The 15,093-nt window shown below is 39.1% G+C and overlaps 1 protein-coding gene across 1 annotated transcript in view; it reads left to right on the forward strand.

Annotated features, from left to right (window-relative positions):
- The window catches only part of LOC107562150 (potassium voltage-gated channel subfamily A member 5-like), a 65,904-nt gene extending 50,829 nt beyond the window's left edge, over window positions 1-15,075 (forward strand). Inside the window, exon 2 of the mRNA XM_016246734.1 lies at window positions 14,947-15,075. The gene's annotated coding sequence lies outside the window, so the exon portion shown is untranslated. The remainder of the gene's footprint in view (window positions 1-14,946) is intronic.
- Window positions 15,076-15,093: the final 18 nt, after the last annotated feature.

Here is a 15,093-nt window from a genome sequence, read left to right on the forward strand (position 1 = left end):
AAGCTAATGTGATGTACAAAATGTGCTGTTTCAACAACACTCTCTCATGGTATTTCAACTATTTGATGTTTTGGCGAATTTGTCTCTTTCTTTGGTTACACTGGTTTTTCCAACAGTTGTCCCTTAAAAAAGGTGATAGTTTTTGTTTCTTTTCACAAAGCTTAAAACACTTAACCTATGGTCACGTACAATAAAGGCATATATCTCAACAGTTTGTTGTACTGTTTCATAACCCTTTCAAGGCACCTTTCAAGAGCTTGTATTTAGTTGTGGGTATCAAAAGACTGATGGAGAACTATACGAGTCCTTTTTATTTCCATTTTTGAATGATCAGTAAACAAATGTCCAACTGGAAATAACCAGATCCCAGCAGTAGCCTGCAGCAACTGGAAAAATAAATTATGCCTCTGTCAAAAATTTTGCATGTGAGAAAAGGTTTTGCATGAAACATGTTATATAAATGTACACTGTGTAGGCATCATTCATTTGTCCTGTTGCTGCAGGTAACTGCTGGGATCTGGTCATGAGTTTTGTTTTGAATTACGTTTAAATGCTCAAGCTCTTGTTTATTTAATTGCGTTTGTTGTTATTAGATGTTATTTCCACAGTTTTAGGTTCCATACGTACTTTCATCTATCACCAATGGATAGGCTGTTTCAGTTGCTTTTTTTCTCAGGTGAGTATTTTTTAAACAGTGTTTTTAGTGAATATGTCTGTAAAAACTTTTTTAGATTAAAAATATATAATAGAATCCCAGATTTGTGCTTTAACACAATTCATTCTCACAGGTCTCTGGACTAGTTTTTTTGCTCTAACATACAGTATAGAAATAGATAAACATGACCCACTCGCTGAAATTAAAATATGTAACCAAAAGTCAATTTCTGATGAAAGCAGTAATTCACCATAGGTTTAGTAAAAAAAAAAAAAAAAACTATTTATTTAGTCATTTAGCAGACGCTTTTATCCAAAGCTACTTACAAATGAGGACAACAGAAGCAATCAATTGTAGTATAAAAACACCTAAAAACAGATCCAAAACTAAAGGCTAAAACTTTATAAATACTACTTATACACATTTTAAAAATAAAGAAATTTAATGAAAATGACAAATGCATACAACAAAATTTCAAAACTTAACATTTAAATGAAAAACAAAAAATAAAGCTAAAAACAATTCAAAATATTAAAGAACAAAAGGTATAAGAGTATAATAATGATTCTAACATAACACTAAGCCAAACATCAAAAAAACAACTACATATATGTGTATGTACAACCGTACACACATACATATATATATATATATACACACACATTTATAAATTCAATATATGTATTATTTCATTCCATTTAGTTTGTTGAAGTATTAAAATAACTAAAATTATATAAAACTAAAACTTAATAAAAGATCTACACAGACATAATAAATTTAGACATAATTTAACTAAAATTAAAATAAATAACAAATACAAATAATACAAATCAAACAACAGTAGTTTATCAGTAATCCTAAAAAATAACACTGCCAAACTTACATGCTAAAAAACAACAACTTACATACACATAGTAAGAAATGGTTATAAAAACTGAAACAGAAGTAAAACTAGTAGTAGGAAAGAAGAGAAATAAAAAGCGATACTTATCCTTTGCCAGTGTCCCTGCCCGGTGGAGTCGCACGGTAGAGTCGATGGTCTTTACACTCTTCGGTCTTCACACGAGGAGGCTGTCACGCGACCGCTAGCGCACTAAATTAAGCTTTTTTATACCCGTCTAACAAAATACTAAATTCAGCTGGACACACTTTCCTTATTTTTTTCCACAACAAATGGCCAAGCAAGCGCAGACACTGACAAGATACGCGATACAGAATGAGACCAAACGCGATATCAGCACGTCCCCATACAGTAAACAAAACAAGCATTTCCTAGCAACGACAACTGCACTAAACACTAATGAGACAAGTAAATACACTTACGAGCTGCTTTTAACTTCCGCTGATAAAGACTGCTTCTCTCAAAGAGTATTTCTTTACACTGTTTTCTGCTGGCGCTTGAACACACTTTCCTTATTTTTTCCACCACAAATGGCCAAGCAAGCGCAGACACTGGCAAGATACGTGATACAGAACGAGACCAAACACGATATCAGCACGTCTCCACACAGTTGTATTCTATTTAACTGTTAATTGTTGCTCTGACTTAAGAGTCAGATTTTCCCAAAGTAATTTTTATGTACATTGTTTGTAAAAACAATTTGTTTGATTAGAGTTCCCTTTCACAAGAACTTAAAGCTGCATAATGATGCAATGGGAATATATTTGACTGATGATACTAAAGAAACGCCCACAAGGAGCTGGGTCATATCACACTTATAAGTGCACACTTGTGGCATCATCTCAGATTTTTTTCTTTAGTGTACATTAGTCAGCCAGCTGTTCCAGTGACTCACCTTTAAGAAGGATTATTTCCCCTTTTGAGAGTCGCACCAGTGGCTTTCGGGAAATGCATTAATTCTTGTATGCTTTTTATCATTGGTGACAATATATGCACAACATGTGCATCTCCTGTTTGGGAGTTCACCATGCGGAGGCTGCATTCAGGGATATGACTAGTCAAGTCAAGTCAAGTCACCTTTATTTATATAGCGCTTTTAACAATACAGATTGTGACAAAGCAACTGAACAGCATTAATTAGGAAAATAGTGTCAATAATGCAAAATGACAATAGTAAACACTCATTTTTCAGTTAAAGACAGTTCATCATTGAATTCAGTGATGTCAACATCCAGCAAAAATGACTACCGCCCTCGCTGCAAACTCCTGAGTAAAATAATAGTCCTTGAACAGTATGTCAGAATGTGTTCTACCGAGCTCCACATATGAATCCAAAAGTGGGTCCCTGAAACTGCTGCTAAAGCTGCATCACTAGCAGATTTGTTCATTGTCGCCCAGAGAAAAGATTCACCAACTGTCTATCACCAATCCCAGTACAGCAACACTCCCAATTAAAGATCAGGGCATTTTTGGAGGTCATCCTCCTGGAGTTAATCAGAATAGATGTGACTATTTGTCATGAACATGTACACTCAGTGTCAAGAAGAGTCGAGAGCAGTAGGCCTATACTTAAAGATATGGAAGAAATGTGTATTAGAATATTGCCCGTTTGTTCAATATAATCAAGGATGTACTCATTTTTGCAACCCTTCATTTAATCAAAATTGGCTTTTTTTCAGACATTAATGACATATTTTCTGTTTTTATTGGGTAAATGTATAATAAATTTAAGTTTGACCATATTTCCATTAATTGTATTAGTGAGTATTGTTATAATAGTACTATTGTTCTCACACAGTACAAATAGGTCTTTATACATAAACTGCTTCTTTTTACACACACACACATTGGTATATGTGGTTTATGGGGACTCTCCATAGGCATAATCACAGTAAGTGTCCTTATAAATCATGTTAACATTGTAGTACCCATAGATATGTATAGGTAGATGTCACAATCAACCGCTCCAGAAACATTGTCCGCCATACATGTCCGCCATGTCACATCCAACAGTCAATGTGTCGTCACTCACAATAAAAATCATTGATTTTTGTGCCTTTTTGTATAATGTTAGTTTAGCAAAATAATCTGCTCAAGTCTGTTGCAGATATAGATATTCATAAATGCGTATAACTACAGTTGCAGACAAACAGGCAACTTGGTCTTGAATGTTCACGGACCGGCTATGGCAGATGGCTTACATATAGCTGCCCATAGAAACAGCCGCTAATAGGGCATCTACCTGTTGTCACAATTCTTTTTGCATATAGTTCAGAAACAGTGTTTAATAAATCCATAAGATAATCCAAAACCAACAATGAACAGAAGCAACTAATGTGTAGACATAAAAATACCCGACAAACTGAAAGGACGACAAGCATGAATTTAAATACTCTTAGAAACTGTGGAGAAATCTAGAATATGTATATTGATAGATACATTTTTGTATAAAAAGCTAGGCCCCCCAAATATATAAATTTTTCTTTGTAATGTCTGTTCAAGAGTAATTGTTTTATTTATGTTAAAATATTCAGTACATGCATACAATTTTTGCATACTTGCGGCTAGGCGATGGGTGTCCAGTGGGTGGCGGTAGCCAGATGAAAACCCAGAGCAGACCTGAAAGACAAAAGAGAAGAGTTAGTAGTAGTTCACGCGATGTTTTGTTGCATTGACTTGTGGTGAGATCTGTAAAACTGCTGGCTGAATAAATGAAAGAACCCAAAAATCAATCACGCTTGTTGCCTTCTTTAAGTGTGTTACAAAACACTGGTGATGAGGATGGGATCAGCAGTGCCGTTTTGAGTGAGTTACAGCGACGCTGAGCATGGATGTACGACAACTGCCAGATCAGCTGAGCAAGACATTGCTCCGGCTGCAGCTTGATCAATTGCACGAGGTGTGTGTGTATGCAAAATTGTCGGCAGAGGGATAGAGTAAACGGCATTTGCTGGTCAGATTAATAAGTGAAATATTAGAGAATGTTATAGAAACAGAAGAGGCTGATGTAGCCCGTCAACGTGTGAAAGGTTTGTTAGAGTTTGCCAGCGAGACGAAACGACGCAACGACCACGCGGTACAAGATGGCGGCGGCGACACAGACAGGAGTTCAGCGGAGCTCGCGTATTTAAAGAAACAGTACGCAGAACTGCAGCATCATTTCAAGATATCAACAAGTATGCTGAAAAATGAAATCCAACGCTTGAGTTTGAAAGTTCCTGATGTGTCAAGTCCCCCTGTGTTTTCCCAACAGCAGCAGGCAGTACCGGAAGTCACAATCCGACGTGATTTTAAGATTTAACGGCCAAATAGGAGAACGGGGACAGAAAGATAAGCTGTCAAACAACAACGTGATGCACCAGACTGATGCTGGAATAAATAAAGGACACAGAGAGTCTGAGATCATTGATGCTGTCATCAGAGCAATCAGTCCAGGTATGAGCCTGCGTGACATGCTGGAGTTTAAGACAGATTTAACCCTTTCCCAGCTGTGCACAATTCTGAAAGGCCATTATAAGGAAGAAAGCTCAACCGATCTGTATCATAGACTGATAAACGTAACTCAGGAGATCAGTGAGTCAACACAAAATTTCCTCTTCCGAGCTACTGAATTAAAAGAAAGACTGTTAGCTGCTGCTTGAGAGCCGGATGGGGAAGAATCATACAGTCCAGATCTCATACAGAGGAGATTCCTATGTGGCCTGGGGACAGGCCTGTCAAATGATCACATTAAATACCAACTTAAAGCCTGCCTTGATGACCCTACAGTCACAGATGAAGTTCTCATCACAAAGATGAACGAAGCAGCAAGCCTCGAGTGGGAATGCCAGCAAAAGTTAAAGAAAAATGCCCACGTCAAAGAGACTAAAGTCACTGAGATCCAGGCAGAATTACATCAAAGTCAAGACAGGTTGAATTGTGTCCAGAATGGTTCATGCTGTCACAGGTAACGAACAGTCCACGCACACACAAGTAAAAGCTTTGAAAACGCCGCAGGTCACAGACAAGAAAGACTCCGAGCCTTACGAGGCCGTCAAGCAGCTGAAGGAGGAGATTGGAGAAATTAGGAAAGTTATGACTACTTACCATTCCACACAGCACAGAGAAAGGAAGCAGGGATGCCGTGGGTGTCAGGAGGATGGTAGAGGTGACCAGTGTGACCATTAAATGTGGGCAAAGTGGGCATCTTTCCAGAGGGTGCAGGGGACCACCTGCAGGAAGAACAGAAAGAGGGAACTCAGCTAGTAGTATGACAGTAACAGCTCACACGACACCAAAAGTGGTCGAAACATCAAAATGTACTCCTGTGTGACAGCATCAAGCAGTTGGAAGCCCGAGAAACAGCGTAGCAGAAGGAGACCTACCTACAGCTCATCAGATCAGTAAGTGCTAATCAGCTATCCACCAAACACAATGCACAGTTGCTGAATTTGATTGGAGGAAAATGTATGGTGAACTGTTTCTTCGATGGTGTGGCAACGCAAGCACTCTGGGATACTGGCTCACAAGTCTGTCTCATGAACGAAAAGTGGAGAAAAGAATATCTCCCACACACCACGCTACATAGCCTCTAAGAGATTCTAGGTCCTGGAAGTCTCACCGGTCAAGCAGTAAATCGAACAGTCATCCCATTTGAAAGCTGGGTCGAAGTGACGTTCAAGCTAGGAACAGACAAAGTCACACCGCTGGAATTGGAGGTACCTGTATTAGTATATAGTGATGATGGAGTGGCAGAGGAGCCCATTATTGGGTACAATGTCATTGAGTATCTTCTGAACAATGGTGTCGAGCAACCTACCAGTGTAACAGCCAAAGCCATGAGTACTGCCCTGTTCTGCGACTGTAAGAAAGCAGAGGTGTTATTGAACTTAGTGAGAAGTCAAGACGATGGATGCAGCGATGGAGTAGCGAAAACAGGAAGGTCAGTAACAAAAATCCCAGCTAAACAGGCTACAGCTGTTACATGTTGCATCAAAACAGGCCCTTTATTATCTGACCAAAATACCCTGTTCCGGCACGGAAGAGTGTGCACAGTGGCCAGACGGATTGAGGGTGGAGGAAAACATTGTCCACCTCCAGAGAGGGACTTGTTCACGCATCTGCATTCCAGTGATTAACAATACTGTCTATGACATTTACCTGCCTCCACATGCAGTTCTGGGCCATATACAGTGAGTAAAGGCCGTCTACCCAGCGAAGGTGAGACCAGTAACAGCCCAGCGAGATAGTGTATGCAAGACTACCACACACACCCCTCAAGGCCCGCCACTCAAAGACAGTAAATTTACCCAATCTACGGAAAATGCTGAGACGTTATCAACCCAAAGGAAATGCTTATGGGACCCTCTGGTTTTCGTTGACCACCTAAGATCCAAACAGCAACAGAAAGTAAAACAGCTGTTAAGAGGGGAAAGTGGTGCCTTTGACCACGATGACAGTGATGTGGGATGTATCCCATCTTTCCAGCTAAAAATCCGTCTCCATGATACCACACCTGTGAAGCACACATACATGTCTGTCCCGAAGCCACTGCACAAAGAGGTTAAAGAATACCTTGACGATTTGTTAAATAAGGGATGGATTACTAGATCAAAATCACCATACTCTTTGCCAGTAGTCTGCGTGCGTAAGAAAGATGGAACTCTCCACCTCTGTGGTGACTACCGGGAGTTAAATAAGAAATCCATTCCAGACAGACACCCCATCCCCAGTATACAGGACATGCTTGACAGCTTGGTGGGCAGCACCTGGTTTTCATTCCTCAATCAAGGCAAAGCCTATCACCAGGGGTTTGTTGAGGAATCCAGCCAACCTCTCACTGCGTTCATAACACCGTGGGGATTATATGAATGGGTGAGGGTCCCGTTCGGATTGTCAAATGCACCTGCCGAATTTCAAAAGAGTGCCTGAGAGGACTGCGTGACGAGGTATGTCAACCTTATTTAGATGATAATCTAGTCCATTCAAAAACATTTGATAATCATCTTCAGTACCTTAGAAAGGTGTTGCAGTGTTACCAGAAATGTGGTGTTAAGCTAACGCCTCGAAAATGTGAAGTGTTTCGAAACCAGGTACGATTCCTAGGGAGGCTGGTGACCAACGATGGGTACATGATGGACCCGGCTGACATTGCTCCAGTCCATGCACTGAAGGAGAGGACCCCTAAGACAGTTGGCGAGGTGAGAAAGTTATTAGGATTTCTCAATTACTATCGGTCGTACATTCAGAACTTTTCCCGCAAGGCTGCTCCTCTTTATATGCTGCTCACTGAAATGACAACACCAAAAGAAAGAGTACTGCCGAAGCGGAAGGGCAAGGGGAAAAGTCACCAGGGACAGCTTGCATCGTCACATCCAGTCACGTGGACAGATAAGTGTTGTGGATGCTGACGGCCTCTCACACATGCCACTATCAATGAAACAGTATCTGGAAACCCGCTCAGAAGAAATACACCCTGATGTCATGGTTAGTATAACTCAGTCAGTGATGGTACAAAATGTGGAGAGAGGCCCATGGTTGTGTCCACTTACCATTAAGTCAGTGCTGTCGGGAGATCAGGAGGAGGAACTGCTCACATCAGTTGCAGAGATCCCCAAGGAAGTTCTGAGAAAAGCCCAAGAAGATGACCCTGAAATCAAAGAAGTCTTGATGTGTCTCAAATCGAAATGACGGCCCATAAATATGAGCCAGGGCAAAGAGGCTCAGGGCTGATGAGGGAAAAAGCCAGGCTATCCATAAAACAGCAACACATAATTAGCTGGTCCTGACAAAAAAATATCACCAGCTTGTTCATAAGGAGTTACATCAGGATTTGGGCCATCTAGGGGCAGAACAACTGCTGAACTTGATCAGGGATCGATTGTGATTATCTATGTCACACGTGTTTGCAGTTGTCTGAGAAGCAAGCATCCAAACAGGGTGACCCGAGCTCCTCTGACCAATATCACCACCACTTATCCATTTGAGCTGGTCTCCATTGATTTTTTACATCTGGAGATGTGTAAAGGAGGTTATGAATACATTTTAGTTGTGATGGACCACTTTACACGGTTCGCTCAAGCATATGCATGTAGAAACAAGAGCGCCAAGACTAAGTGCGGAGAAAGTGTTCGGAGACTTTGTTTTGAAGTTTGGGTTCCCAATGAAGCTGCACCACAATCAAGGGAAGGAATTCAACAACAAGCTGTTTGCAAAGTTGCAAGAGTACAGGGGTGTGCAAGGCTCCCATACAACACCGTATCACCCGCAGGGAAACAGGCAAGTTGACCTGTTTAACCAAACTTTGCTCGCAATGCTGAGGACCTTGCCCGAAACTAACAAAGCTGACTGGAAGACATCGCTTGCCAAAGGTTGTGAATGCGTACAACTGTACATGAAATGAGGCGACGGGGTTTGCAACCTATTATCTCCTCTTCGGCCATACGCCCAGGTTGCCCATTGATATCATGTTTGGTGTTCCAGTGAAGGACCAAAGCTCATCTTACCATGACTATGCTGAGGCCTGGCGGAAGAGAATGATGGAAGCTTACAACTTGGCCTCAAGAGTGTCGCACAGAGAGAAGGAAAGAGGAAAAGCTCTGTATAACAAGAAAGTGCATGGAGCTGAATTGTTCCCTGGTAATAGGGTACTAGTCCGTAACCTTAAGTAGAAACGTGGACCTGGGAAGCTCAGACCATTCTGGGAAGAGCAAGTTTACGTCGTCACTCAGAGGAAGTACCAGGATAGTCCAGTATATGAAGTTCAACCTGAAAATGGGAAAGGAAAAACAAGAATACTGCACAGAAATCTGTTGCTCTCGTGTGATTACTAACCTGTAGAAAAGGAACATCTCCCTGGAAGACCTGAAAAAGAGAACAAGAAAAAGGTTGGAAAAACATCAACACAGAAAAATCAAATGCACTGTGACAGTTCAGATGGTGAAGATGATTGGAGAGGCCTGGTTGGAGTGCCAACTGACAGGGAGAGTCGAAACGACAGTAGAGCCGAACCTCAGTCAGAATCTCATCCAGGACACAGTGATGCTGAACAATGCAGATCCAGAGGAGGAAGATGAGCAAGGAGCAGGACGGGGAGAAGATGATGTGTCATCCTCAAGAAGAGAGGTCGGAGAAACAGATGAGGCTGAAGAGAGTGACACAGAGACTCCTTCACAACCAGCCTGCAAAAGAACATATCCTTTGAAAAACAGAAAAAAAAAAGTTTACTTACCATACCTTAGGTCAGCCTAGCATTGTAGATGGGTAAGCTGTTGAATTAAATGGAGAGAAAATGAGTTCTAGTTAGAATGTTAATTAAAACTTTTTTTTCATATCTCCTGGATAACTAAGAACTACTATATACAGGTTCATAATTAATGTGCATAATCACAAAATGTATAATTAATTCTAAAGTAAAGGTCAGGTTAACCCACTAGTGATGACTCAAGTATTACCAAATCCTTCAGAATGGATTACTAATTATTTGAATCAGTATTCTAAAGTGAATAACATGACAACTCCCTAATATTGACTGAAGTCATTATAAGTTTTTGAGGTATATGTAAGGTTTTGGATAGTAATGACTCAACTGTAACTCTGAACTACATTTGGATCAGTATTCTAAAGTGAAGATCATGGTAACTCACTAGTAATAATTCAAATGTTTGAAAAATCCATCGGAACAAATTACTATCCAGAACCTTACAAAAACCTCAAACCATTTACAATAAGTTTAGTCATATAGTAGTTATTGATTAGTTAATAGTGAACTACCACATTCAATTAAGCACTATTACTTACTCATTCATTAATCAGAGTTTCTTGTTAGTTACTAGAGTGCTAGTGCGTTACTCATATGTTCCTGTATAGTTATTCATTAATGATGGAACAGTATTCTAAAGTATTACCCCATGTTTTATGAGGATATTCCAATGCCATAATGGTTTTATACTGTATAAACTGAATTTTTTTTATTTATTCATCACATTTTGACTTGATTGTCATCAAAAAGTTGGCAATTATGACCAAATTTTATAGCTCACCTTTTTAAACAATATGGTGGATTCTATCTCATTCAATTCAGAAATTGATACTCGTTCTGTTGTTTTTCTTTTCTTTTTCTATGGACAAGAATAGTATTCTTCATGCTACTAGTGCCCATCCCTCTTTTTTAAAGAAGGGTTTACCCTATACACAATTTCTTAGACTAAAGCGTATTTTTGTAATGAGGAATTGGATTTTGAGCAACAGGATGTGAAAATGTGCTTTATCCTTAGAGGTTATCCAAAAAATGGTTGGATGCTGCGTTAGATAAAGTTCGAGACATGTCATGTAAATCGATTAAACAACATAAAAAGTCACATTCTGTAGTTTGTACTACCACTTATTCGGCACATAGTCAAGCTATAAAGAATGCAATTAAAGGGGTTTTATATGATGCGATTTAAAGTTTTCCTTTCTCTTTGGAGTGTTACAAGCTGTTTGTGAATAGATAAGATCCCTAAAGTTTCAAAGACTAAAGTCTCAACCCCAAGAAGTTTGGAGGAAGTCATCTTCCCCAAGACTTGGGGAAGTCGTGGCCTAATGGTTAGAGAGTTGGACTCGTAACCCAAAGGTTGTGTTTGAGTCTCCGGTCCAGCAGGAATTGTAGGTGGGGGGAGTGAATGTACAGCACTCTCTTCCACCTTCAATACCACGACTGAGGTGCCCTTGAGCAAGGCACCGAACCTCCAACTGCTCCCCAGGCGCCGCAGCAAAAAAATGGCTGCTCACTACTCTGGGTGTGTGTTCACGGTGTGTGTGTGTGTGTGTTCACTGCTGTGTGTGTGCGCACTTTGGATGGGTTAAATGCTGTAGCGAATCAGCTCAAAGGGGGAATATGCATAATTAATCATAACTAGTTATAATTAATTATAAATATTTAGATCCGCTGTAAGTATTTACTTGACCTCTCAGGGTCAACTGTCTGTCAATTCTAAGAACGTTCATTTCCTGGTTAAGGGAAATAACTTTCTTACTGTACAATACTACACAGAGCATGTAGCAAAAATCTGCATGATTAGGGACTGTGATTATGAACAAACAATGACCAACCTCAGGTGTGATATAAGACTTTATTAACTACATAAACACTTAAACTAGTCTAACATACACACATACACACATACACACACATACAGTTGATATAGGAACAGGATTAAAGCTTAGGCTGTAAAGAGAAGGGAAATAAAACATGAAGCTATGGGACCATTGGATATTCAGCAGATCTACAGCCTGAAGGAAACATCAGTTTCTTAGTTCAAACACACCTTTGTAAAAAGGTGCGAATGATACCTAATGTATCAATTAATAAAACTAAGTTTCTCTGCTTGCATTCCTTTGGGCAATAAAACCAGTGATATCAGCATTGGTTGCCATGGAGCCAGAGGCCTGTTCTGCCTTTCCAAGGTATTAGGTGCATTTCAGGGGAAGGGTTCATAGACCCTCATATGGCTTGTTAACTGAGGGGTGTTACAGAGTATTTGTTAAATATAACACAAAAATATATATTGTGTGTCTGATTGGTCCATATGCTACAATGCAGAGCACTAATTCCAAGTATGGGTCACCATACTTGGCCACATGTTACGTCACTTTCACTTTTCACTTTCAAAGAGATATTCTATGTAAAAGTTAAGACTCGTCCACGCCCTCTTAAAACGCCTCATTTAAACATGCCCCCACATGTCTACGTCACTGTGTGGGAAGATTTGCATAACACCACCCAAATGTTCATGCAAAGAAAGAAGTAAAGAAAGAAACTTTGATTCTTGCTGTAGTATTGTTGCTGCCGCCACTGCCATGTCGTGGAGACACTGTGTGTTTCGTTGTGAAAGCGAAACTACTTTGTTTGGTCTTCCAAAAGAGGATACAACTAGTAATCAGTGGTTAAGTTGTATTTACAACACTGTTCCAGAACAGTTCAGACCAAATATTTGTGTGTGTGCAACGCATTTTACGGAGGACTGTTTCCCGAACCTGGGAGAGTAGCCTACAATGCCAGCTGTTCTGACTCACAGCCTGTAAGTACATTTTCATATTTAAAGAATTTGCCACTGACGACTCAAACACGAGTTTTGAGCAGTGTAGAATAGCGCTTGTTGTTTGTCATTTCTCCGATCACAAATGCAGACATGGTTTCATGATTACGCGGTGCGATGCAACGCGTAAAAAGACAGTATATGTCATTATAATCCATAATTATGTCCCCACTGGATGCAATAAATGCCTATTTTATAATGGGTTTTATTGGTTTTGTCTCATCGCTCCGGGACACGGCATCACAGTATGGTAAGGGGCATAACATTTCTGTCACGCGCTTGAGGTATTCGGCCAATCACAACACACTGGATAGCTGGCCAATCAGAGCACACCTCACATTTCAGAACGATGAGCTTTGTAAAAATCGATGCGTTTCAGAAAGGCGGGGCATGAAGGAGCAACAATAATGTACAGTATGTGGAAAATAATGTGGTTTTTTAACCTTTAACCCCATAAACACATTTCATTACACCAAATACACAAAAATAATGTTCTTTTTTAGCAACATCATATGACCTCTTTAAGAAAAATCAGTCCATATTAACTAGTGATCCAGTATGTGAGGACTTTTTTGCAGACCCGCCTCTTTTTGCTCATCGATGAGCTAGGAATATTAGAGATTTTTTTTAGTTAAATCTGATTCTTTCATTAAGGTTTGTTCTGATGGACGCATAAGTAAGAATGTTGGTTTCTTCTCCTGCTTAAGATGTGCAGCATGTAGACATATTCGTAGGAAATGTTTTTCTTTTCAAAATAGTATAACAAATCGTACTTATAAAATAAAACAGTTTGTGATATGTACTTCTACAAATGTTATCTATTTGTTGTCTTGTTCATGTGGTAAGCAATATGTAGGTAAGACTAATAGACAAGTTAAAACACGCATCATTGAACATTTGAGTGTGATTAGAAGAAATGACCAGAAATATCCAGTTGCACGCCTCTTTGATGAAATGTGTCATTCAGTCACTGATTTAAATTTTGTAGTTATAAATCGTATCACACAATCGTGGAGGGGAACATGGAGCGGAGAGACTTACAAAGGGAGAGTAAATGGATCTATGATCTCAAATGTTTATATCCTTGTGGTATGAATGAAGATTTTAATCTTGGTTGTTTTTTAAAGATTTTGGTGTATATTAATTTAGATTGATGTATGTGATTGATATATCTGTTTGAAATACTTATTCTAAGGTAGCCTATATTTTGGCATCTTTATATGTTATCTGTTATAATATCTTTATATTATATGATATTTTTTGATGTTGTGAATCTTTGTATAAAAACCTTTTTGTAGGGTTTATATATTTATATGATATGGGTGTATATATATATACACACAATTAATCCAGCAAGAATGCATGTCACACCTCTGTTTATCAAAACCACCACTGGCTCTGCACCCCTTAACCTAAATTCATTATTTCAGACTTATGTGCCCTCTAGAAGCTTGCATTCTGCAAGTGAACGACACTTAATTGTGCCATCCCAAAGAGGCACAAAATCACTTTCTCTGACTTTTAAATTAAATGTTCCCTCCTGGTGGAATGACCTGCCCAACTCAGTCCGAGCAGCTGAGTCCTTAACCATCTTCAAGAATCACATATCTTCCATCTTTATTTGACCCTCTAACTTTAGCACTCTCTATTCTAATTCTATTCTTAAAAAAAATAAAAAAATAAATAAAAACTTTTAGACGTGCAATCTATTTATTTACTAACTGCTTGTTTTTCTTAAAAAAAAACTAACACTTGCTTCTCTAATCTTTTTGCATTCTATCTATTTGTTTCTTTTTATTTATTACACAATTATAATTCTGACTTTCTGACTTCTGATTAACAAAAGCAAAAAAGGCCTCTAACACTAGCTTGATCTATTCTTTTTTTATTCTATCTGTTTTTTTATTTTTTATTATATGGTTTAAAAATATATATATATATATATATATATTATATATATATATCTTTTGCCTGTTTGTTGGTATATTTAAGGTCCGGAATATTAATGTAATTACGGTGATAGTGTTTAAATGAGTGCAGGTGTATACCTGGAAACACAACACTGATGAAGGGTTGATCACGAAAACGTTTAGCACTTTTTGCACCTTTTCACTTTGTGCAGTGTATTTTGGCCTCTGGATATTAAATGTCTTTTGAGCTTTTTTGGCATATTTTTCATGTGCGGATCTGTTGTTTGATTTTGGATTCATATGTTGGATTTACACACCTCAAAAAGCTTTTCTTTGATCTAGATTTGTGTCTGGCGCGACGCTGTTTGGCTTTTTTGCATGTGTATGTCTGCACACTGTAACTTTCAATACTTTTCTCAACAGGATTCTGTTCATTTACTGGGGGCATCTCACGTGAGTATGTTGTAATTCAGGAACAGAAGACTTGGAAACAGGCACAAGCTTACTGCAGAGAGAATCACATTGACCTGGCTACTGTTCAAAGTGATGAAGACTGGTTGAATCTACGAG

This window comes from Sinocyclocheilus grahami, unplaced genomic scaffold (assembly GCF_001515645.1).
Source record: "Sinocyclocheilus grahami isolate Dianchi unplaced genomic scaffold, SAMN03320097.WGS_v1.1 scaffold809.1, whole genome shotgun sequence".
In the NCBI taxonomy this organism is placed as follows: Eukaryota; Metazoa; Chordata; class Actinopteri; order Cypriniformes; family Cyprinidae; genus Sinocyclocheilus; species Sinocyclocheilus grahami.